Source organism: Acanthaster planci, linkage group LG08, assembly GCF_054643075.1.
Source record: "Acanthaster planci isolate LZ-2023a linkage group LG08, COTS_SCS, whole genome shotgun sequence".
In the NCBI taxonomy this organism is placed as follows: domain Eukaryota; kingdom Metazoa; phylum Echinodermata; class Asteroidea; order Valvatida; family Acanthasteridae; genus Acanthaster; species Acanthaster planci.
This window is the reverse complement of record NC_141784.1, coordinates 2,099,099-2,123,626: the sequence shown is the minus strand read 5'-3', so window position 1 is coordinate 2,123,626 and position 24,528 is coordinate 2,099,099. Positions and strand designations below refer to the sequence as shown.

General features: G+C 42.4%; 1 protein-coding gene across 2 annotated transcripts in view; it reads right to left on the bottom strand.

The window, feature by feature from the left end:
- Positions 1-24,528, bottom strand: part of LOC110976056 (neuromedin-U receptor 2-like) — a 57,621-nt gene that overhangs the window by 28,072 nt on the left and 5,021 nt on the right. Inside the window, exons 2-3 of one of the 2 annotated variants that reach the window (XM_022229010.2) lie at positions 21,724-21,807; positions 989-1,245 (exon numbers count right to left, since the gene is read on the bottom strand). The gene's annotated coding sequence lies outside the window, so the exon portion shown is untranslated. The remainder of the gene's footprint in view (positions 1-988; positions 1,246-21,723; positions 21,808-24,528) is intronic. The other variant, XM_022229015.2, reaches the window with a different exon arrangement.

Sequence of the window (24,528 nt, the reverse complement as noted above, 5' to 3'; positions counted from 1 at the left end):
AGACCAAGTTCGAAATGTTCTAAAAGATATCGCTCGCGTGGCTTTGCGCGAGGAAAAAACGGGTGATAAGGTTTTCATTTTGAAAACCTTTGAAGGTCAGACGAAATTGTCTTGAAAATAATGCAATGTTTGAAGATGATACAATACAAGAATCACAAATCTGATATGATGTTCACGTCATTACGGACATTCCGTGGGACAAAGGTTCTCGCACACGTATTATTTGCTGACGTACACGCATTTCAACTGGTGTTCCCCCTTCCGGAAAGTTCGATCCTGGCTTCTTCACCAAAGCATACAGGCGGACCATACGTCACTGCCCTCCGTTTCCTTTCTCCCTGAAACCCGATGTTTGTCGACATTTGGCTAGGCGTAGGTTATTACGCAGATACAAAGCACAAAGTAACAGGAGATGAAGGAAGGCAAGGCAGACCTTTGATGAAGATTTCTTTGCATGACAATGGCATCGTCGCAACGCGTCGCCACTGGATTTAATCAACAGACTTTTGGGGACATTTTCTGCAAATTCTAGTGCGATTTTATTTATACGAAATATTTCCAATCTTGCAAATCATGGGCGCGGTACACTTCACCAGGCAGCTATGTTGTAATGCCCAAGGAAACAAAATGTGAAATTCTGTAAACTATGACCGGGATGAATGGTGGAATGTTATTTATTTCAGAAATGAACAGAGACGTTCGTTTATACGGCGAAAATAATTCCGTTTACTAAGTTCTAGTTAATTTTTTCTTGAAATTAATGATTTTTAAGATTGTGTTTTCTTTACCTATATACCATTCCAAATTGTTTCACTTGCCATATCTAATAATTTTAATAAAAGCTTCCGTCGTAATAATTACAAATATGTTGTCATTCAATCATGTTACCCTCCCTCCCAAAAAGGTTTTTATAAAGGCCCACAACTACACAAACGCCTAAAAGAGTGCAAAGGATACTGCCCATAAAAAAAATGTGAATCCAACTCACCGATTTCCGTTAATCTCCAAAGCTAACCACTGCCAACCGAGCCAGCCCCCGCCAACATTCCACGGGAAAACACACAGCGCACTCGGAGAGCTTTCGTAATACGAACCCGAGATGCGCACTCGCCTCCTCGCTCGTCTCTAATGTAAGCCAGCCGGCTAGCGCGCTAGGTGTGAATAGTTCCTTTCGCTCGGACTTATGGGAAGAAGATTGGTAATTGACGTCACGGATCTACATAGCAACCAGCAACTAGTGCGGCGCTGGGAGAGAAAAAAAAGAGAAAAACCCTGGCTGCATTATTGAACTCGCGCGTTCAGAAATCCTATCCATGTTCCTAACTTTCTTTATGAAATAATCTCAATATGTGTTTTGTGGATGTTTGGTTGATGCAACGAACTCCAACATAATAGGAACTGTTCTATTTGAATTAGAAAGATCAAGTACAATTCAATCCAATCTCTACGCAGTAAGCAAATAGTGCATAGTGTGGACATACTGTTTTGCTCGCAAGTTCAATTAAAATGAGGTCATTGCTGTATGGTCTTAATCATTAGCATTGCCCGTGTCGTAACAATCAAGTTTCCCACGCGCTCTGTTATTATTTTATTTTGGCTAGCCTCCTGATAATCCAAGTACAATTGCTAATGAATTAATCATGCGAAAAGAAATGCACTCGGCAATAAAGTGCACATACATCCAGTTACTTTTCATTCGCATCATTGAAATAATACTTTCTCCACAATAATATTATTATTGTGAAGAAACCTTGGCTTTCGGACACAAATTCTTTTCTTCTCATTAAATATGGACGATATTATTGAAAATAAAACTTGCAAAACCATTCCCTAAGAAACAAAGATGCCGCATTTGGAAATGCTATCATTGTAAATTGAACTGTTACTGAAATACAATACAGTGGTCCAATCCGAAATCACATTCCGCAGTTAAGCCCAAGCAATATAACACTTGTGGAATAAATCTGACATTATTTTTATCAAACAAAGTCGAGCACACTAACTGGAAATAGAAGACACTTTGCTGAAACGCTGGAACTGTTTTCACCCAGAATGGAGCGAATCCCCTTATTAAATTGAAGTGGGTATCACAGGCAGAGTTTCTTTACTAAAGGTGAATTTTCTTCGGTTACTGGGCTGCTTTTCTTTTGGGTGGCATGCCCGAGATACACATAGGTTTTGGTTCGCCGTCTTTTCCAGTCAAATGTCAAATGAATCAAAACTTTTCTGCACCTATCTACAGCGCATTGAATTCGTGAAATTTCATTGTGGATGAACTATCCTAGATAAGAAGAGTCTAACAGAAATTCACAATGCACTACATTATTAGAAGATTAACTTCTTATAATTCAATGAATTATCACCGGAGCGCGAGCGCCAACACAGAATAATGTACCGTAGTACGTCTGCGCAGAGTGTTTTAGGCGTTGTTTTGGTTTTCTTGACGTCAATTTCTGCGCATGTATGAGGTGCAAAACGCTGCAGTAGAGCTTCGTAGACAATTTTCTTTACGTACGCCATCCTGAAAATAGTGATGATTAGCATGGGACGCAAACGCGCCACCTTAAATTTACAGCAATTTTGCCACCTGGCCTTTTGCTTTTAGCGTAAAATAGCGTACCAAAAGCGGAGTTAGACCAGCACCTTATGCAAGTTTTGACACTGTTTGTAGAAATGGTTCGACCGATCTGAATTAAAGATTCAACTTTGATTGAGGCTTAAAGAACATGCCATACGCTAATACATATCAAATGGCAATCCTCAGGCAAAATGTACTCAGACTTGTTTCCCTTCCCCATTTTTTGAAATAGGTACACGAGACTTTGTCATCACAGCTCCTTGACATTCATTTTGGAACCTTCACAACGGAGAAGCAACAAACAATTAATAGGCAGGAAACAATAGCAAGTCGCACAGCGAATACACTGCATGCATAAACAATGGACTTGATTTATTCTATTATGTGTCATAGTTTCCTTCAGACTGCCTTTAAGGTCTGATCATTTCCGGAGAAAATAAACTACTAAAACGTGTGAATGCCTCTTACAAATCATGTGCCAGATGTAACAGGGACAGGAAAAAGATGGATCGCCAAATTAGAAAATGACCCATTTCTAAAAAAAGAAAAAGAAAGAAAAGAAAATTCTGCAGATGTGTATTCACTTGCAGCATTTTTGTAAAGCAAAAGTCTTCCACATGTACATAGTTTGATGTGATTTAATAATGGACAAACGAGACATAATATCGGTATTGGTAGTGTATGGAATTTAATCCCCATGATATGCTCACCTGTCGATAACTGGATTTTCAAATCGCACCATTCCGTGGAAATTGGTGTGTCGATACAGGGCATCACCCCCACGTTCATAAAACAAACTCATTGCAACGTACTCCTGACATGAAAATTCCACGAAGCTAAATGCTCCAACTAGAAGGAGGGGACTTTGTTTTGGCAACTAAACGTGTGAAACCCTCTTCCACTCAGTACGGTCGATTGGCAGTTTTCTTAAAAGGTAGAGTGTTTGCTGAAATAAGAAACTGACGGGTAAACGGGGTCTGACGACCTCCAATTGGCCTTTAAAAGCGCAGGCTGGAATTTTTATTTCAATTTATTTGTTACAATCAATAATCTTGTGGCAACGTGAATGTCTGATGCGACCGATACATTAAGAACTGGAAATAAAATTGAGCTCACTAACTCCAAAGTGCTCACATTTTAAAATCTGTTCTTCCTCACCAGAAGCAGCCAAGGTGAAGTACACTCCCAGTCAGACTCTTCTTTCGGGGTTCCAATTGAAACCATGTCTTTAGTAAAACACGCCTCAGATGTCCTCTGGTATAATCTTATACAAAAAGGCCACGCTATATATGCGCCTGACTTGGTGGGAAATCTCTCGATTAACTTATGCATAATTACATGCATAAGATTACACGCCTTTTTTTTCTTGGTTTCCAAGTTATTTGAACAACCTTTGTGGGTGTTTTGTTCATTCTTATTTTAGAACCAAGATGTAGCATATGTATTCATGATTCATGATATATCACATTACTGGATGACAGTCGGAGCATCAACTTATTTTTCCGCAAGATACTGGTCAAGAGCTTACCACAGTTTTATTACCTCGCAAAAAGATCCAGAGTTTAAATGTCCTTATAGTTATACGCGCCTCACAGAACAGTCACCGAGTTTTTCGTCGTCTGATCGCACGAGACCCAACTGGATATAAATCATCCTATTAATTTGACCTGTCTCACTGCTAAAGCAACAAATGCCATTTTGCCAGCCCTTTGTTCTCCGTTACCTTTGAAGCCAGGCTTCCAATGAACGCAGTTCTTGTTATTCTGTTTCTTGTCTTTTCTCAGGTACATTTGTGATTGAAAACACATCCTATAGCCTGACCAGAAGTACCGTACAGAAACACAGAAATTTCGCATGGATGTTTCGTGTATCAGACACAGCGTGTCGCCCTCACGTAGTTGAGTGTGTTTTGTCTTTGGTCCAAAAAAGGGGGCTTTTGTTGACGAATGGAGTTAGGAATGGTGGATACTTCACAGGCCCGCCGCGGCCAGATGCAGGCCCCACCAACTTGATTACTGTCGCGGCTGTTGGACGTTCCACGGTCTTTGCATCATCAAAGACTTCGGGAACAAATTGAATCAGCCGACGCAGGAATATTATACGCATGTTTATGCTACAACCCTGCCCACGGCGGAGAGAAATCCAGTAAGGGTAAAACAGCGCATAGGGTGAGCCGCAAGTGGGTTCCCTCATCAGGCGGGCAGAGGTAACCAACTGACCTCAAGACTAGCAATCCATGAACAGTGCCGATGGGTTAGAGAAAGGTTCGATCAAGCGTTGAATATCTGAAAGCCCCAAGGTAATGTAAACAGATGGATTTTTTCTTTTTTCTTCTTTCCCTACCTCCTCATATTTGCTCCAGCGAATTAACGCTAACCTGTTGCGAGGTGCGCATAATCCCACTTAGAAGTGCAGAAGGACCAGTGACCTATAGCTTCGGATATTGCTTACTTGGTTTGTTCATCCAATAAACCAGGACTGGATCCCCAAAAGAAATGTTTATATGAGTAAGACGGAAGGAAAACATATCAAGATGAGGGCGTAACCTTAACAACTCATTCCACGATGAAATCATTTTAAAAATGCTGAGATGTTGACGGCAGTTGATCTATGTAACGACCACCGCCATCATCCGATAGTTAACGCCGTCGATACACGCGGGTAAAGGGTGCGTGCCCTTTCCCTTCTCACAGTTCTGCAGACCGTAGGAGGAGCTATTCAATCCCAGGAAAATTACATTACAGCATTTTCTTGCAAACACGGGTATTGACAAACTGGCCAAAGCTGTCAGTGGTTATTTACAGATTGCTGTTTGAGAACCAATCTCTGTGCTTTGTGCTCATCAATCAAACAAGTGACACTCTTTTTATAAGCGTTTGGTAATGTTTATCACGGATCTCAGGTCAATACTGAGGGGGACAACCTCGCCTCGTCGTCACTGTGGAAAGTTCATCGATTGGATTTAATTAACTTTTGTTAGCCCGCCTCGCACGCCGCAGATTTTAAGGCATATATACGGACGCCCGTCCGCTACACCGTCGGCTTTAGGGACAGCTCACACTTCAGGCGAACGGGAAAGCGAAAGGCAATCGAATTTGACGTCACGAAGCATTTGCGGCAAAATTCGCTTAAGTTAATGGAAATGAGTTCAAGTTTTGAAAATCTGCGGCACGAGTAATTGATTTGACGTCACAATTTGGGGTTCGTGTTCGCTTTTGCGCAAAGTATGATCCCACTGGTCATGGGCAATTACGTTCTGCACAATTTAGACGGCATCTTTTGAAAGCTCAAGTAAACGTTCAAGTTTCAGAACACATGAATGGTTCCCCTTCAGGGTTAAAGTTTAATGGACAAAACGCAATGCGACCGAAGCTCATGAAACAAATCTAAAGATCCTCTGCTCATTAAACACCCTTTCCTGTTTACATTAAAAGAGCAAGTCATAAAAAAGAAAGAAAAGGAAAGAAAACAATTCTTTATAGAATTTTAATACACAACTCTAACAAAACAGCTGCGTATGAAATTAATACAAATTGATACAGGCTCCTTCCCCGTGGGTATAACATTTAGCTTTTCGAAAAGAATTTTCCTCAGATATTTTTTCCAGGTATAAAAGGCTCTTTTAGAAACACAAAACGCAAGAAGATTTCTTTCTAATCTCGTAAGCCAAACAGTTCAGCTAAAGTCGCTCGGAGCGGCAAACCGGGAGGCGGTAAAAAGGTCGGCCAAATTTCCCTGTTATCCAGCAAGGAAAAATACGAATTAGTCAATGGTGCATTGATCGTTCCGCCAAATGGACAATTTAAAATGTGCACATTCATTTCATTCCAAATACTTCGGGCAATTTGACGTTGCTAAAAATATAACAAATCGATAGCGCCCCCCCCCCTTCCAATTGCTCCCGCTAAGCCGTCTTGGTAAGTTGCCGTATTAGTTGTGAAAACAACCCAAGGAAGCTGCCCCGATACGCTGGAGCATTGTCGTCTAGGGTTCGGCGCTATTTTGGGCGTCAGAGAGCATCCGGAGTATACACAAAGTCAAGCGAACAAGCGGGACAAAATGCGTCTGTACACAATACCCACACAGGTTGTACTGTAAGGTAACTTGTACTTTAACCACTAAATGCCTGGCGGTTCAGCAAAGGGGCTGAATGACATTTCGTTCAAGTTCGATTCTCTGTGATGACCTTTCTGCTGTTCAGAACATGCTTACCGACGCCGAAAAGGAGGACAGGGGACATTCAATACTACTGCAGAAGGTCATCCTTAATGACGAAATCGTGTTAGTAGTTGATCTCGGCAGTACAGAGGTGCAGCAGCCTCTCTGGAGCCGAGGCATTCTACCCATAAAGACTTCAGTTATTAATATAGGCCCTAAAACATTATCTTCACCTTCATGACAAGGATAGTTAGCATTATGGCATTATTCGGAGTAACCGCACGCGAGTTTGATTTACGCAATGCACCAAATGAATTAAATTACGGCTCAAGTACACTTGACTCTGGGCCCGGGTTGTTGAAAATCGTACTGCACGGAAGAGGCGCGTCTCTCGGGATCGGACCTCGGTGTTGCTTCAAATAGACAAATCCGAAGTCCGATCTATCTGATATTTCATTTCATGTAAGTCCAAATAACCAGGAGGCAACAACAGGGCGCATGCACTTCTGCGATACAGATATGTAACCAATACACAATGCACAAAACTTTTGGTAGACATGGAATTGTTTTATGCTTGTTGGTCAAGGTTGACGTCAGAATGTCTCCCGAGGAAAAGTTAGCTGGTGCAAAACAATTCAAGTGGGCTTTTTTGGAGGGCGAAAGTGGCTTAGTGGGATATTTGACACAGTGGTATACACTTTAAGCTCGGTCGCTAAATTCGACTTGTGAGTGAGGCAGCTGCCACGTGATTTCACATTATAAGGTTGACTGCCATTGGAAACAGGTTCGGTTTGGGTTCGCTTGAGCGGGCGGTGGCACTGCCCGTTTCCCGCAGTAATTGGATGAAGTGACTTGAATAATCCATACTACACCCTGGTCACCCACTTACGCGGGCAGCTGCACCACTTGGAACAGGTCACAATGGTCACACTTGCCTCCCTCGGTGGTTGAGTTTGCGCGTGAACAAGCACACATCTTACGCCATGCAGGCATCTGTCAGAAGCACACGTAAAGAGAGCTAGCAACAAATACATGTAGCTGTGTCCCCCCCCCCAAACACACACACCTTTCTGTCACAGGTAGCCATCAAAAAGGGGGCGATTCAGAGGTTTCACAATGCGTAATACAAATTGTAAGCCAGACAATTTTTGTTTACGTTCCACCATTTATTTGATGGCTTCTAATTGTAGTGGATTTCTTTTGACAAACCACTTTGGCATCTGGTGAAAAACTGAACTCACATTAAGATGGAGTTTTCAAAATGTACGATAGGATGCAGACGGAGCTGAGCTATCACAAAGCGGGCAAGATGACGATTTAGTCTTGCACGTGCTTCAATTTATTAAAATTTTGGAGAGGGCCAACCCAAACAGTCACAGCACAAAAACATCAGTCACAAAGATCATTCAGAAGACTCTGAATGTCCTGATCAGACGTGGCCTAAGCCCTCTAAAACAACAGAAAGCATCCGGGATAACCGGGAGCAGAAATGTGAAGGATTCAGGTCATTGGAAGAATCTGCTCTCAGGCAGAGTCCCTGGCAGAGTGATAACTACATTTGCAGTGTATGTACATGCTGTGGTGTCTTGCCTTAAGCGGTGTCAACTAACAAAACATAGCAGTCGGCACGGCGGCCAAATCTGGTTCAGCAGAAATTGCAGGCAACTGATGTTCCAGATATGTTCCTAAATTAACTTTACACGGGTTACGATTTATCAAGGGGCTCCAATATTTCAGACAATTTACCTTGTTTCCGTTTCGCCGTCACATGACTTGGAGAGGCCCGGGCGGGAATCAGCGAAAGGGAGATCTGCCGGGAGGACAGGTCATTACGAGGGTAGACAAATTTAGGTTGTGGAGAATGAATGTGAAAAACATGGTCGACGCTTAAGTCAAAGGCGAACTTCATTCGCTGCAACTGCAGGTTGGTCCTTCCAAGAGGGTGGTGGGGGTAGGAGAATGCATGGTGAGCCTTCACCTTTCGTCGGACCGAACAAGCAACCATAAAACGGAGGAACTCTCTCAGTGTTGTTATCTTGGAGAGTTGAAGAAACTGTGGATTCCCTTCCCTGAATTCCATGTTTTTCAGATTCTGTACCCCCCTACTGATTAGTTTGAATACCGTGCCGCTGATTGCATTAAGAGTTGCCATCATTAGATTATACGGCTAATCACGGCAACAACTATTTGAGCGGAAGGGGAATGTCTATGTGCAAGTGGAAGCAATTATATTCACGGTTCTTCAGTCCCGGGTATTTGCATTTCCAAGACGTCAAACACCGAGGCGTCGCTGAGTAAGCACTACCAGCTGCCTGCAAACTAAATCATGGGGACGGGACCTTCCTGCATGCCTGGCTTTCAAGTTCAGCAAATCAAGACGTGTGCCCACCGCCCCGTCCATTTTCTGTCCAATCACAAGATTGGCTGCAGCGATCTGAGACGGACTTGATTTAGCTAAATTTCCACCGCCCCCCCCCCACTCCGTTGGGTCGAAGTCAACGTGCAAATGCAAACAGCAACAAAAAAGAAGAAAGAAAAAATCTCTGACTCTAAGAGGGACGATGGCCCTTTATATTTTTTTCTAGGGGTTATTACACTTGGTACTCTGGCGATTGGAGAATGCCGTCAAATATGTCCAAACACCCGACCTCCTTAATGACTCGTTTAGCTAATGGATCACACGAGCTACATCTTGACCATTTATCAAAAAGCTGGGGCTGCTCCACTACGTCTTGATTTCCTCGGTAATTCTCGTCTGGTTTGAGGTGTATTAATGTAAGCGCTCACCATTGCGGGGGGATACAACATTAATAGCTGTTTTCTGTTGCTAGGACTTTTCAAGCAAAGCGGTACACTTCGGCATTAAGAGCTTATTGTAAGCGTACAATTATCAGTACCGATCACGGTCATATCAGCCATTGATTTTGTACTGATATACGTTTACATGTCGCTTTTCAGCTCCTCCTGACAAAAAATAAAAACATGGCTTGTTTGTGGTATTTATTCAAGAATCTTAGCATTTTACTTTCGCCGAGGTCAGTGGACGTACGCGCGTTTCATCGTATATCAGTCGGACGAGAAAAAAAAGCTATAGGAAATTAATTCCTCCCCGCTCTGCAATGGTGCTATATTAAGGTGTTCAATTTTCCAGTGAAGTCCATTTTGAAGGAATAACCATCCAGTATATGTCCCGGGCGCAGGCCCGGAAGGCGAACACCTTGCGCGCTGATATTTTGTTGCAAGATTGGTGCCGTCTCTTGCCCTGCACCTGCTTAAACGCAGAGATTGAATGACCACTACTTACGTCATGTGTTGTCCACAATCCAGAGAGACTCAATGCGCACTGGAATCGGCAAACTATAAATTCTAAGTATTCATCCTACCTCGGTGATCTCTGTTAAATTCTAACCTGAGTAGCTGTGCCAGAGTTGCTCGGCTATGCGTATGGCAAACAGAGGCCGAAAACACAATATAGGCCTATAAAGCCAGGCTGTACTAGTATTATATACTCTCATCACAGGATAGTGGTTTCGTTGCGAGAAAACGACTCACACACATCGCTTAAACCAATTTGCTTGATTCACTTGAGCTGGAGAGATAAGGGGAATCCTATTAATTCGACATTCAGAGGCGAAATGCAGCCAATGCGGCAAATGGTCCTAGGGCGATTCACTTTGGCAACTTGGTTAGCGGTAACATCCACACCAATTACACAACAAACACTCTCTTCATTATCAGCCGTCCAAGCCGACACTGACCCGCCTCTGCTTTGCCGTGAAACTCTCGCTCCATTTCCTAAGATTGGAGGTTCACATCGGACCACGAGAGAAGCACCGGTAACTAAGAAATTGCATTCTTCTCACGTTCGTCCAAACATCGATCTAACAAACCCACGGGTATCATTTTACTGTGACAACATGTCCGGTGTGGTGTGATTCGGGCAGGATAGCCCGGAACGATTTTTGCAGGGCTACAGAAAGAAAAATAAGCTATTTTCCACGTGCACATTATGTTTATGGGGCAACCGTGCAAATCATGTGAAAACTGTTTAGGTTAAGCTGCTTCTCAAAACATCCTGACTGAAATCACTCGAGCGAACTGAAAGCTAAAAGCATCCAGAATTAGGCTGGTGATGTCACGTAGTTTATTGCTCAGGTTTCGTGTACCACCAAATACATCGAAGCTAACGATATGTAAATGCGCACTACCTAGACGATTCAGTCAGCAACATCCAATCCCAGCTGTTTTCCTTCTCCGACATCATTCTCTGAAGCTCCGGGTAAGGTTAGGACAAATGAGTTTTATTCGGAACAACCGATTTTGCACGATCCATCAAAGTCTTCGTCGACAGCCTCTGGTACTGTGGATTATCTGGATTTGGCAGCGTTATCGGGTGCTTTAAGAGGTAGACAACGGAAGAGGTAGCGTTCGGGTTCAATGTACACGGGGGGAAAAACGGGGGGTACAAATAAATTATTTGATGATAATCAAGTTAGCCGGAAAGACTTTCACCAATGAATTTCATCTTCTAAAAATGCTCAATCGGATTAAAAACTCGAAAAAAAATTGGGGGGGGGGCAGGCGACAAGGGCCTTGAAACCTCGATCCAATGGAAAAGCAATTGTACTCATTACAAACAGTCTTGTTTGTGATTCTGTAAGCGAGTGTCGCCCAATGTTCCCCAGGGATATGCTGAAATGTGCCCGCTACAGCCCTTATGCACTGCCCCGTGGGCCCAAACGAGGGCAAAAGGATCACTCGTGGTTAGAATGAACACTGAGGTCGGCTTACACCTCACGGCTCCAATGGACACTTGACTTTCACCGGTAAAAGTCATAATTAAATCATCCACTATGCAGTCGCAATCACTTGAAACTCACAAGTGTGGCCGGTAATTCAAATTACAAGACAACTAATTCCGACCTCCGGACGATACGACGAACGATAGTGTAAAGGAAATGCTACAGGCGGTCACACAACAAGGAAAGGTGCAAACAGTTGTATTTTAGGCGTGATAAAAAAAGACCGATGGGTTACGGTCAAGTGTGTCCCCTTTTTCACATCGGAGAATCCCTGTGGGGCATCGTCACTATTCGAACTCATATGTAACACTTATGTACACAGACGACTCTCTTTTGAAGCAAGCTACGCACTGGGAGCAGGAAGGAGAGCTGGTTACGACACGGCACTTGTGCGGTCAATGCCAGCGCGTGAGTGTGCAAATAGGGGAGTGACCGTGAGGCTAACACCTAGAGCAGGATCTGTTCGTTCCATGCAGAGGGACAGAGGTGCGACTTCACGTGGCACGGTTGCTTTCTGCTGTGCGCCAAAGAAAAGGTTAAAAAAAAGTCTTTCCCGCATAATATACTTCTTTGTAAAAACAGGATACGGAGAACAGAACGATTCTTTAGCCCGGGGCAATTTCACATGTTCGAAGGCGTTAGTTTTAACTTTCGACAGCAGAGCGAATAACAGTTGAGACAAGACCAGTCGGTATTTATAGATCACAGGTCGGGTTTATGAATATGGAAACCGCACAATCTTGTCACCACGTCGAGACGTTGAACAAATACTAAAAGTGACAGTTTTTCAGAGCGCTTCTAGTTTTCTGAGTGCAACCATGGCCACGAAGAATGGTGTGCATTTTGAAGTGTTTCTGGTTGATTTTTTTCCCCCCTTTCCTTTACACTACCTCACCTCGAAGTTCGCAGACGCTTTATGCAGCTGCCTGAGCGTGTTGACTAAACGGATGGGGCTCAAGGTGCTATAGAATTTCCATGTTGAGCGTGTACGGAAGCTACGACCGTCCCTAAAAGCTCCCGGAGTGGGGCAATGATGGGAAAAGGAGAATCAATACGAGAAAACATCTCCAAGACCGGGAATTGAATTTGGGTCCAGTGGCTGGGCCGTCCGCAGAACCCACGTCTTGTAGGTAGGAGCCCAGAGTTGAAGTGGGCAACTTATTAAAATTCCCGAAAATTCGATTGGACAAATATTTGTTAAACACGTGGTCCATAACAATGAGGCGTTGACCTAGCCGGCAGGTGTTTGTTCAACGGGGGACAATGGGAAACAGCAATGATTACTAACGGTGCAGTGTTGAAACCTGCCGAAGACAGGTGTACCAAAGCTGTGTTAGTTCCTAATTAGCCACATTTGATGCCAAGCATATATAACTCACGTCGTGGGAAGCACTACGTCTGGAGGCTGTGTTGACCAGTAGAAGGGTCCAGACTTATTGTAATAAGGGGTCATTTCTAAACGCTTATCATTTTTATAGATGTAAAGACTATGCATCTATAAAGTGGAACATCCTTCGTGTGCCCTGGTAGCACGGGTACCTAACATCCTAATCCTCCACATGACAAGCTAGAAATACTCTCCCTTTTCACTGTAGACTTTACTGGCAAATACGCCTCTTTTATAGGGCCTATATGAGAGATAAGCGCAGATAGGCCTACTATGAAACGTTTCATTCTATTAATTGGATTCATAAATTTTTAACGTAAACTAAATCTACAATGTGATTGTCTCGTTACACAATTTCCATTACGCAACAGTATATGACAAATTTCACATTTCAAATTAGAAAAGGCGATTATATAGAGTACTCCTGCCGCCGCAGTTGACAGGTTTTTATGTACGCCAGCGATGCTCTTTATTGGTTTATATTTTCCTTGCTGAAACGCGTGTGCATAGATGCCCGAAACGTGCGCACATGCATCGCACAATAAAAATGCTTAAACCAGTATCTACAGCAACGGGATGGTGATCTCTGTGTGTTGCCAAGGCGACCACGGCTAGGGAATTTGCCCATTTTAATTGTTGTCTCTAATTCTCCTGGGGAAATAGGAGGAATCAATCGAAACTTACGAGGACAAATTAAAAAAAAAAAAAAATTACCCAACACAACAATGGAGACAGCTCTTCACGCATGATGTATTGTGTAACAGTGTCTAAATTCGGAACAAATCTTTTCGGGCGTTTGCAGGTGCACCCTTTTTTGTTATCACACGTTGTCTGATGTCCATTAGAATACCTCTAAACTGCTCCCACGTGATTGCTCCTTTCTCATGTTTGGAGGGACTCTGACACGCATTAGTGTTTATTAATAAAACTAAGAATCTTTCAAGTGCGACAACGCGACGCCACATCTGTTTTCGAAACGATTGCCCAAAGTCCTCAATTTCAGGAACGGCATTTGTCATTGCAGGAGGGGCGGGGTCATACATGAGACTGATTTTGTAAAACAATTCTCGCACCACACCGACAAAATTCAAATTTGGTAATTCAAATATGCGTAATTAAAATTTGCCATATTTCACAGTTTTCGTGACGAATGCGAGTATTAAACTCTTCTTTGTGAATCCAAACTGTCGTTCCACCTGAGTCACAAACAGGACCTGCTGTTTTTTCGACGATAAGTTTTACAACGTCTTGTTAGCATCGGCTCAAACCAATAGGATTCCTTGAGCACCCCACCACCTTTAAAATATCAACTTATTTCGTTGGCAAATCTGATTTTAGAAAAGAGTATCTTATTGGGCGAGAGAAATAACATTTCCTTGGTTGGCGTTCATAAAAATGCAAAGAGGTATTAAATTAAATCTTCGGGTATATTTGCAGGATGTCTTCTCATCTGGGTAAGATATAGAGCTCGTAGGACTGGGGAAGATGGAACTCGATCTCTTTATATGCTATTGACAAACCTTATGTCAACGTGAAAAGTCTTTGGTTTTTTAGAAGACATTTCAGCCGCCGGCGGTATTAACTGCAACACGTGCGCCGATTTGTTTTCGCAGGCAATACGGCAAGACAAATTGGACAATATTTGATTAACATTCACACAACATTCCAACGGTTGCCATTGGCACGCTACCACTGCTCGACACATTTTGCTGTGGTATTTGGCGGATGATTTTTGCTTTACCCATTTACTGGGCGAAGTGTTCTTACCATCCTCCCGTCCAATTAGTTTTTACAGGTATTGATTAACGCTTTGCTAGCGCTCTCGGCATACGTGTCGCAATTGGAACATACTTTGTAGCGTGCACAGGGGAAAAGGATCGAAGCAAGAAATTTGCTGAACTATACATACATACCACCTTGTTATACCCAGGACCTATGGCAATTTATATTTGTTTTGAGGTTTCATCCTTTTCTAAAGAAATAAGGCATTTTAAAATTATATCATATGGTGTAAATGAAATGCCATTAGTCGATACCTTACTATTTCACTAAAACGGGACAATAACACGAAAAAGTTTATTGTTCTGTATACCGTTCTATATTTCCAATTTCCTTTTTTCTTGCTTTGAAAAACACTTCAAATAAAGACTTTTTTACACACGGGCTTCCGACTACAATGACATTGTTGTTTCCAACTTATTGAATATAAACATTTAGCATAATATCAGTAGCAAAGGTTACGAAATCTTTTCGGTTGAGCTTTTTGCTTCAAGTTGAAGCGCTTGTTTCAAGTTTTGTCTTCAAAATTTATTTGTTTAATTTTTGGTGATGATGTACTTCAGACTATAGACTCCAACAGAACCATCGCAGCTGGTTCTTCTACATGCAGACATTATTAAAAGTGCATGCTGCATAACGCATCTGATCTATGTCGCAATGTGTACTAGCTGCATACTTAAGACTGAGCCATGCACGGTCCTCAGAGAGTCTGTTATGACATTCACATGAACTTGGAAGATATTTACCACGCCTGACTCCCTCGCATGCAATGTAGCCCATGGGGTTTCACTGGATCACTGCCCCGTCCGGGCATTTAGAGCTGGAACAAAAAACAAATTGTCGGAGGGAGGCCTACATCACACACCAGTTTGGAAATAACTAGAGACAGAACTAAGATCTGAAATAGGGAGTGCTGTAGGTTCCAACTAAATACACGTGTGTAGATGAATGGGGGTGGTGTAACTAGAAATTGCCCAAGTATTTGGTGAATAGAACACAATTAGGTATACGGTAAATAAAATCACTTTTCAATTTATGATATCTGCCGTACATATCGCAATGGTCCAAGCAGAAAGGTTGTCGCACTTGTTGTGTTCCATGCAGTGCAAGTTTCAAACACATCAGGGGAAAGCCATAGCTTCTAACATAGCAGCTTTTACGAGGTTTACGGAAATGTTCAAGCGTTCACGCTAAATCCCGGAGTTCGTTTGGGTCTGTTTGCCAACCTTGCCTTTGCACACCCAAGTTCTGCCGCCATGATCCCCATTTCCGACCTCCCTCCGCAAGTGAAATAAGGACTTAGTATTTCTTAATCATTTCGGATTGTACGGGCAGAGGAATCCCCTATTGTCCACTTCTCAAGCTGTTACGCGTGAGCAGAATATCCCAGACCAGTTTTCCTCCAATTTCTTCATCTTCCCTCCTAAGTTAATTTTTTTCTTCATGGTATCAATATTCAAAAGAACGCAAGCCCAGTGTCTCCTGATAGCCAACCTGTGGCCGGCACTTGCTGCACTGTGCTCCCCTGCGGCTCCGTCCCATCAGATCTGCCTCGCATTCCAACCAGATACCGAATCAATAAACAGGCTTTGAAATTCTAGACGACCTTTCGCCTGATCAATACGCGTGCTGCGGAGCCAGCCCAGTCGAGGAAATGGAAAACGTATTTCCTGGACATAGCCGGTTTCCTCTTCCTGCTTATAACACTTTATCGAAAGCGAAAAAGTCCTGGCTGTCGAGGCAAAAAAATTGACACAGGACGGTAATTCAAAGCCAACATGAAATACGCTTTACCAGAGTGTTTAATAAACTCTTAAGACGGTTTTGCTCAAAAACACTTGACAACCTCTGACCTTATCTCCCGTTAGCCCTTTCAGGCAATTTTAATTTCAAGCAGCTCTTTCCCATATCGGGTCAAGTTTCTACTTCAAATCCCGAAAGACTTTAGCCGACTTCAGTTTCAGAAAGGAAAGAAAATGTTACAAGGTTCGGGTGTGGTTACTCAATCGAGTTCTAGAACACCTTACCCCACAGAAACCAGTCTGATTTCATTAAGACGGTAAACCCAATAAGGCTAAAAGTCAATTTACTTGATTCAAAAGTGTGTTAAATATCCTAGGTGAATTAGATCGACTTCATGACAGTTGGTCGAAAATTCGTTAGGAAATAAATGAAAGAAAATAGAAAAAAAAGGGAATTCCGCTGGGGCTCATTCGTGAGAATTGGAGATCGGATGGCATTTCCGCGCGTATTTATTATTCACAAAATACTGCCATTGGAACCACTGATGCTAATTTGCAAGGGAGACAACAAGCATAATTTATGTCACCAGGGCATACCGGCGTTTTCCCCTGTTTTTATGCTATGCCTATGTTATGTTCATGTTTTCCTTCCATATAGAAATGTTCTACTCTATTACAACTAGCGCTAACGTGTGCGGTAAAAGAAATGCACTGAAGTTCATATGCACCTCATTTTCAAAACAAAATGCTTAGGAATAAAAATATTTTAACAATAAGTAGTTAAAACAATTGGAAAGGGCAGCGTTGCATGTAGAACACGGCCTATCGAAGTGGTTACAGCTCCTTTGGGCCTTAATAATCGCCCCCTGTATATGGGGTCCCATGTAACTTGAAAACTAGCCAAACATTGTCCACGCAAGTTTTTATTATGAGATTTACATTTCTCCCTTACAAAATACTCAGACAGATTTAATGATGCTGGAAATTTCATTTGCCATTTGAAGAACATTTGGACAATATTTTCGCATTCAATGCTATTTCGCTGGATTCTAGTCTCGTCTTACATCACTAGTAAGAGGTTTGCGTACAGGAAATCCAATTGCATTCGCACAGACGGCAGGTCGCTGAATTTGGCGGAATTTTTTTCCATTCACAGAAATGGCAGAATATATAGACAAACCTGTAACATTCAGTCGACAAAGGGCCTCAATGCTTGACCTTTGACTTTTGATGACCCTTGCATTGTCGGCTTACCTCTGCCCTACTTGGAAAAAAATCCATTGGCTAAGATGATTTGATATTCGAGTAATCGATAGACTTTTTCACTAATAAATTTACAATTATGCACGCATGTGCACAAATGGACTTGGCGGTAAGAAGTGTGAGCGGGCCCTGAGAATGTACAGGGGTGCAATTTTGATCATTTTCTCTCAGGTTTTCTATCCTTGTTCATTTTTTCTTCAGAAAATCCCATTAAATCGTTTTTGCTATAATTTTCTAATCTATAAGCGGGGTATAGTCTTAATTTTTCCTATGGGTACGAGATTTCCGTATTTAGGCCGCTCTCCTTGCCGTGCTGTTTTATAGCCAAAACGATTTAATGGGATTTTCTGAAGAAAAAAATATGAACAAAACTAGGAACCTGAGAGAAAATTATGTCTGTATGTCTTATCTATGCAACATGCATGAGTGTATAATCCAAAACAGCCTATAAGATTGTACTTCCAACCTAGTATACTCCAAGAAAATTATGATCCATTTGCTTTTTGCCCCGTTATACTACAGCGTCATTTTGGACATTTAACATAGTTTATATCTACTATCTGATATCAAATATATTGATCAAGACGTACGCCGTATGACAACAGAGCCTCTTCTTTAAAAGAATGTCTTAACCCTTTAATATAGTCCCCAATCTTCCAATAAGTGAAGGATTGAGGACAGTTAAAGTTTGCGAAGACGGCTATTAAAATTTGCAGTCGTTTCATGACGGATCGGATTCGATATTCCTACCGGTGTTCCAGCTACTTTAGAGCATTTTCTGACATCAAACGTTTTCGTGGCATTTTGGGTGTACGAGAGAAATAACTGCACTCAATCTTCATGTAATAGGACACGGTTGGGAAAGGAATTCGCAGGCTTTTAGAGATAGTGTCGCTGAATTGATTGAAGTGCAGCCCATGGACAAGAACAAAGTTGAGAGGCAATTAAGTCATACTTTTAGAGGTGCTGAACAATATCAACAGTGACGAATGCCTTGCCGGCACTTTCGATCCTGTGTTACAGGACAAGTATGACCAAAACGGAAAGAGATACATCGCCTCGCTAAAAAAGTGACAACTTTGGCTGATGATGCGTGGTAATGTACCTGCGAGGAAGATGTTGCTTTCATCACGGGACAATGACATCGCGGATACACAGCGCCCTCCGGCCACACCACACAGTCGATATTTGGAATAATTTCGGGGCTTTGTGCGGGTACTGGATTGAGTTATCGGGTGAATGGCCGCCAAGTCATGCTTCAATGTACATCGTACATCAATAGGAAACGGAATGGTTTTCAACCTCATAAACGCTATTTGTACGTTAAAGTTTATGCGTTTTAAAAATGCGCTGAAATTGCTGAAATTGTGAAAGCTTGACGGGTTGTTTAATACTAAAAGATCAATACAATAAAAGAAAATTTGATCTGAGTATTTCGGCAATTTTATAAGACGACAGTGGAGGTGTCCTTTTGGATTTAACGTAACGAAAAATACTATTAATGTCAAGAAATGTCACAGTGTAAAAGCGTACAGATTTGCCGACGGTTGTCATCGATTTTATTATGACATGATCGTGTAATAGCAACCCAGTCTTCTCTGTCCTGTATATTAAAGTAACGAAGTCATATCTTTCATGGTGTCATTTCTGTTTTCAGCAAAAAGTAAGTGCGTAAACGGACTTGTTTTTTTTTAAACGTGCAATTGCTAACACTGATTTGCTCCAAATGTGAATAAAACTGAACATAGAGTCATGTCTAATCGCTACAAGCAATCGATAACTGCAGATGTGACGTCCAGCATTTCCGAAAAAGGAAGGTCATCAAAAAATGGATGCAACATACAAACAACGAACAAGCTTAAGGCATATTTTTTTCATTACTAGGAAAAATTTTATTTTGGTGTTTTTGTAAAGTTAATAATGTCTAGTTGAAAGCAAAAGAAGTGGGAAAAAGATCCTATACTACCTGTGAAACTAGAATACTATTCATGACACCTGTCCACTTTATTGAAGCATTCTATATTAATTTATGCGCCCGGGATGTCCAAACAACGGTATCACTTTTCCACCTGTCGTGCTGATCACATGACACCTGTATTCCATCGTCGGTCGATAACCTCTGCAATTAGTGCTCCAATACGCTTTGACATTATGACAGGTGTTCTCTATTCAATTATTGAAACATCATTCTTTCTTCGCAATTTTTCAAGGCTCATTGTAGAGTTAACTGTAAGTTATCATTTCCTAGTCAAGCTTATCTTGTCAGACTCTGCAGTTATTTAAAGGATCAAGATTTATACGAAAGTTGACCGGTTCAGCAACGATGCGATGAAATGATCAATGAACTATCCTGAGTGCGAGCCGGTTTGCCTCATCTGAATGTACAATGTTGTCCAATTTTCACAAGTGAACACGTATTCAGTTATTAAGGCATATCTTCGGGGTGATATGCGTCGTATTTATAACATCTTGCAAAGCAGTAATGACATAAACGCAAGCTGTGCGACACTTAGCTCGGTGCTGTTTAATAGGGCTGTTATCTAGTATCCCTTTAGGGACATTAAACTCTTCCCTTCTTTATGCTTGATGGGAGGATATTTATTCTCAACCGCGGTGATTCAGAGAACCACACATAGTGTGAGACCAAAGGAGACAGAAGTACCCTCGGCAAACTGTAAATCTCACAGCGAAGTGCTTATATACCTTTGTAAAGGCCTATCTCTGTTTCAGCTTAATATGCCACAGAGAATTAATGGGACGCTGTATGGATTTGTTTGGCTAGGGAAGCCCGGATGCCTAGACGACCCACTATTATAGCATTAAACTGACTATGTGGTAAGTGTACTTGGCTTACAGTCTTAGATGGTATGTGCTCGTTATTTGTAACAAATTTCAAATATTCATAACATTATAAGCAAACTATTTTATTACTTAACCCTGCACATATTTCCTCAGTCTTGGTAGTTGACAAACAAGTTAACGCGGCTGCGCCTTGGGAAAGAGTGTGCTAACTTCCAATACATTTAGGAGCTACTATTGCACACCCACCTTTAAACCATTATCCATTGGTATAAATAAAGACCAAATTCCATCAGGAACAAAACTTAGAAGCTGCTCCTATACAGTGGCACCATGCACGGGTGCCAGTCAAGTCCTGCCTCTTTAACCAACGAGAACCATCAGGGGTGTTGCGACTTGATAAAATGCACGCACGCTCATTGAGGACCGCGTGCGGTGCCGCGACGCCATGCGGGAGTTCTGTGCCACCGTCGGTATCGGTGTCTCCTCGCAGTATCCATGCAATACACCGACACTCAACTGAAGCTTATTTTTCACCTCGACGACAACTCTCTTTTTCCAAAATCTTCACAACGTTATCAGAATGCGATCACAATAAGACGCCTTAGTTTACGCTGATCTTTCTATCTCGCACAACGGGTTATGCAGTCATGCACTACGCTGCACCGAACCGACGCCATTTCTGCCACAGGCGTCAACTGAATCGCACCGACTCCATACTCACTCAGTGAAGTCCCATGAAACTAATGCAATTCGTCAGCTTCATGCAGATATCTGTAAGCTTTAAATTAGCATTATGCAGCTTTAGTTAGGACGTGCGTACAGAGAGGGGAAAAAAGAACACGACGGAGGGTATGGCAAGGATTGATCTGCTCGGCACACGGTTATTATTTTGAGTGCACCAAAATCCACGCGAACCGAAACAATCGGAAGTAGAGTGTCTATCCCGTTTGAAGCACCGCCAGTCAGTCCAGCCCTGTTAGTTATCTCCTAGGAACGTATTATCATTTACTCTGATTCAAACTACAAGAAGCAAAGGTGCATCGTTAACCCGTGTCCGGGGTGAGCATCTTTAGGGGTTAAACAGAAGCAAAACTGCGTATGAATCACCCTCGGCAGTGACATTTGGAAACACTCACTGCAAAGTGCACGTGTGCACATGGTGGCCACAACAATCGCTCCCAGCACTGGCAACACAATCAAATCAAATCCTACCTGTAACTTTTCACAGATGTTGACAGGCAGGTGGTCCAGTCCGCAAGCTTGGAGACATCTGTAGGACCTGGGCATGGGCACGGCCTGGGATGTGCATAAAAAATAAGTTGAAAAAACATAAAAGAAATAAGACTTTAATAAGCCTTCCATCGAAACAAAGACCATACCTTTGGAGCGGAGAGAGAGAGAGAGAGAGGAATGGATGAATTTGATACTAAACACACTGCCCGCGGCGTCTGTGTGATTAGATCTTGCTCGAGTAAGGTATCAACGAAAGTAATAGCTTAGAGATGATAATGGAAACGAGATGGGATGACAACCAGCCAGCAGTATAGCTGTCAGCTCTCTAGATGCTCAACCCCCAAATACATAAGTAACAAAAAAATCCATGATTATGCCCGTAATAACAACTGCAGTGCCAGATCAAACATAAAACTGTGTGCATTTTGCAGTTTCAAGACGGCTGCTTGTACGGACTTTAGAATAGTTTACGTGTTTCCTTATCCATTTACCCTTCCATGATGATTTTTGTCGATCCCACCGACATGTATGTATTCGGAGTGTTAGTTACTTCTAGTGTGTGACATAATTACAAGCTTTACTGCCCAAGAAAGCAATCAATAAGCAGGGGCATACCGGCATGATAGATACCTACACTTAGACTGGAATTACAATTTATTTGTCTGGTGTTAAGAATGAACATAAAGAATCTACAGCCCGCGAAATTTATTGGCGTAGGGAGCATTTTCTCCAGTGAATATTTAGATAGCGCGCTCATTAATCGTACCATGGGAGAAAAATTCGCTCTTTGGACTGCTGTGTTTGCTGTTCACGAAGTGTGCGATTTTCAGCTCGTCGTCTCCCCCCCCCCTTTCAACTGTCCAGCACACAAGCCCCAAAGAATTGGGTATATAGGTCACTCACATGTGCAGCAACAAACGCCCCTAGGACCAAACAGCATCGAAGACGACACCTTTACCAACCAGAACATAATGGAAACGACATGGTTCATTTCCAGCCCGTATTATCTCGCGCGTGCGGAGGACTGCTATGGCGGATCAGCAACTTAAACCGAGCATGAAGGCGGAGGGGAGAAAGAGGAGGGAGCAAATTTGTTGAAGAGTGCTGATGCAGACATCCCTGCCCGAAAGCGACTCTGGCTTCATCCTAGCTGTACATAGCCTGGCCGTTATCCCGGCTCGGGGCAGCCTCGTGCATATACGGTGAGCCGAGCAATGAAAACAGGCTTAGACCCAGCATGCCTATGTAATCCCGGTATTAGTGAAAAACAGTTTGATTTCAAAACAAACGCGATGGAGTAAGATATTGATTCTGAGGTGATCTCTCACCAGTGGCTGCTAATAATATATATTGAACACCTTCTGCCCAATATTGAAATTATGTCATCATCGCGGACATCTTGAGGAAGCGGACAAATACACAGAAATCAAAGTCTGAGGCACCTTCAGAATCTTTCCACCTACATTCCACTCCGCTGCGGCCGCCACGGTGTCTTAACACTTAACAAATAGCTTTGGGTTTGCAATGTGGTAGTATGAAAACTGGGTAATCGACAATCGGTATGACTGCTATCTACAGAAGGCAGCGATACTTAGTTAGCATCTCAGAAGCAAACAAAAAAATCTTAATTTAAATTAAGATTTTGTTGAAAAAGAAAAACATTCACATTTATTGAAAAGGGGTGAACTCTTTATCGCCTCTTTCTAACTTTTGCTTTCGCATTTTCAGTGGTCGTTGCTTGCGTCAGTTTAATTATGGGGTTTGGCGTAGGCCTAGGCATTCACAACCTGGTTAAATTTGTTTACGGATTTACCGTCACTTATTTGCTTATTACATTAATACGCTTACAGGGTAGTGAAAGCTAGATCAGGTGTCATGTTTCTCTTATGGACAGTTTTCCAACGAGTGATTAGAGTCATCTCTCCATCATAAAAATAACTTTGACCCCCTTACGCCAACTGTTAACATTTTAGAGTATAATACACACGACCTGGTTTTCAAATGGCATCAATTATAACTCAAAACGTTGAAGTTGTCCTGCAGCGAAGACCACCTAAATGTCACCCGAATCATAAACAAGGAGCGCACACCGCAGAAAGTTTCATTTTGTTTCTGTCGGCATGGCCCCTTTGGGACAGGGTAAGGAAATTATGCAAAATGCTAATTATACGTGCCGCCCGCCCGACCAGTCTATAGGGAGATCATTAAATGGGCTGAGAGCGCCGACGAAGCCGCGAGGACTGAGGTACAAATACGTGCTGGACTGTGTGGGGCGCAGATTTAACGCTGCTGTGCTTAACGCCTTGTTGAAAAAAAGCTGGGCTGAAAACAGCGCAAAATTGGGACAAGATATTTAGGGCTCCAAAGCTCTGCCGATCGGCCCATCTGCCTAACCACTACGGCTTCAAGGGCTGGTTAGCGAGTTCAATCTGTGATGTGCCTGCGCGCTTCATTCTTTGAAGGGTGGAAAAAAAATCGAATCACTGATTTTTTTTTCCTTTGTATAAAGTCATACTTCAAACGTGCTCAGTATGGATGCACTGAACTGTGTACATGTTTATGAATTATAAACTATGCGATAAAACTACAGTCGTTTCCCAGATATACCCTGTGCCGACCCAATATGAAGTTCTTTCAGGTAAGTCCCGCCATCTTATCAAGATTAATAGAAATAATTTAATAAGCGGCAACAGCCTCAGCAGTCCTACTTTAATGTACCGCTAATAATACAGAGAAACGTGACTGTCCGGCGGAAATTCACAAATTTGTCTCCGTGATGACAGC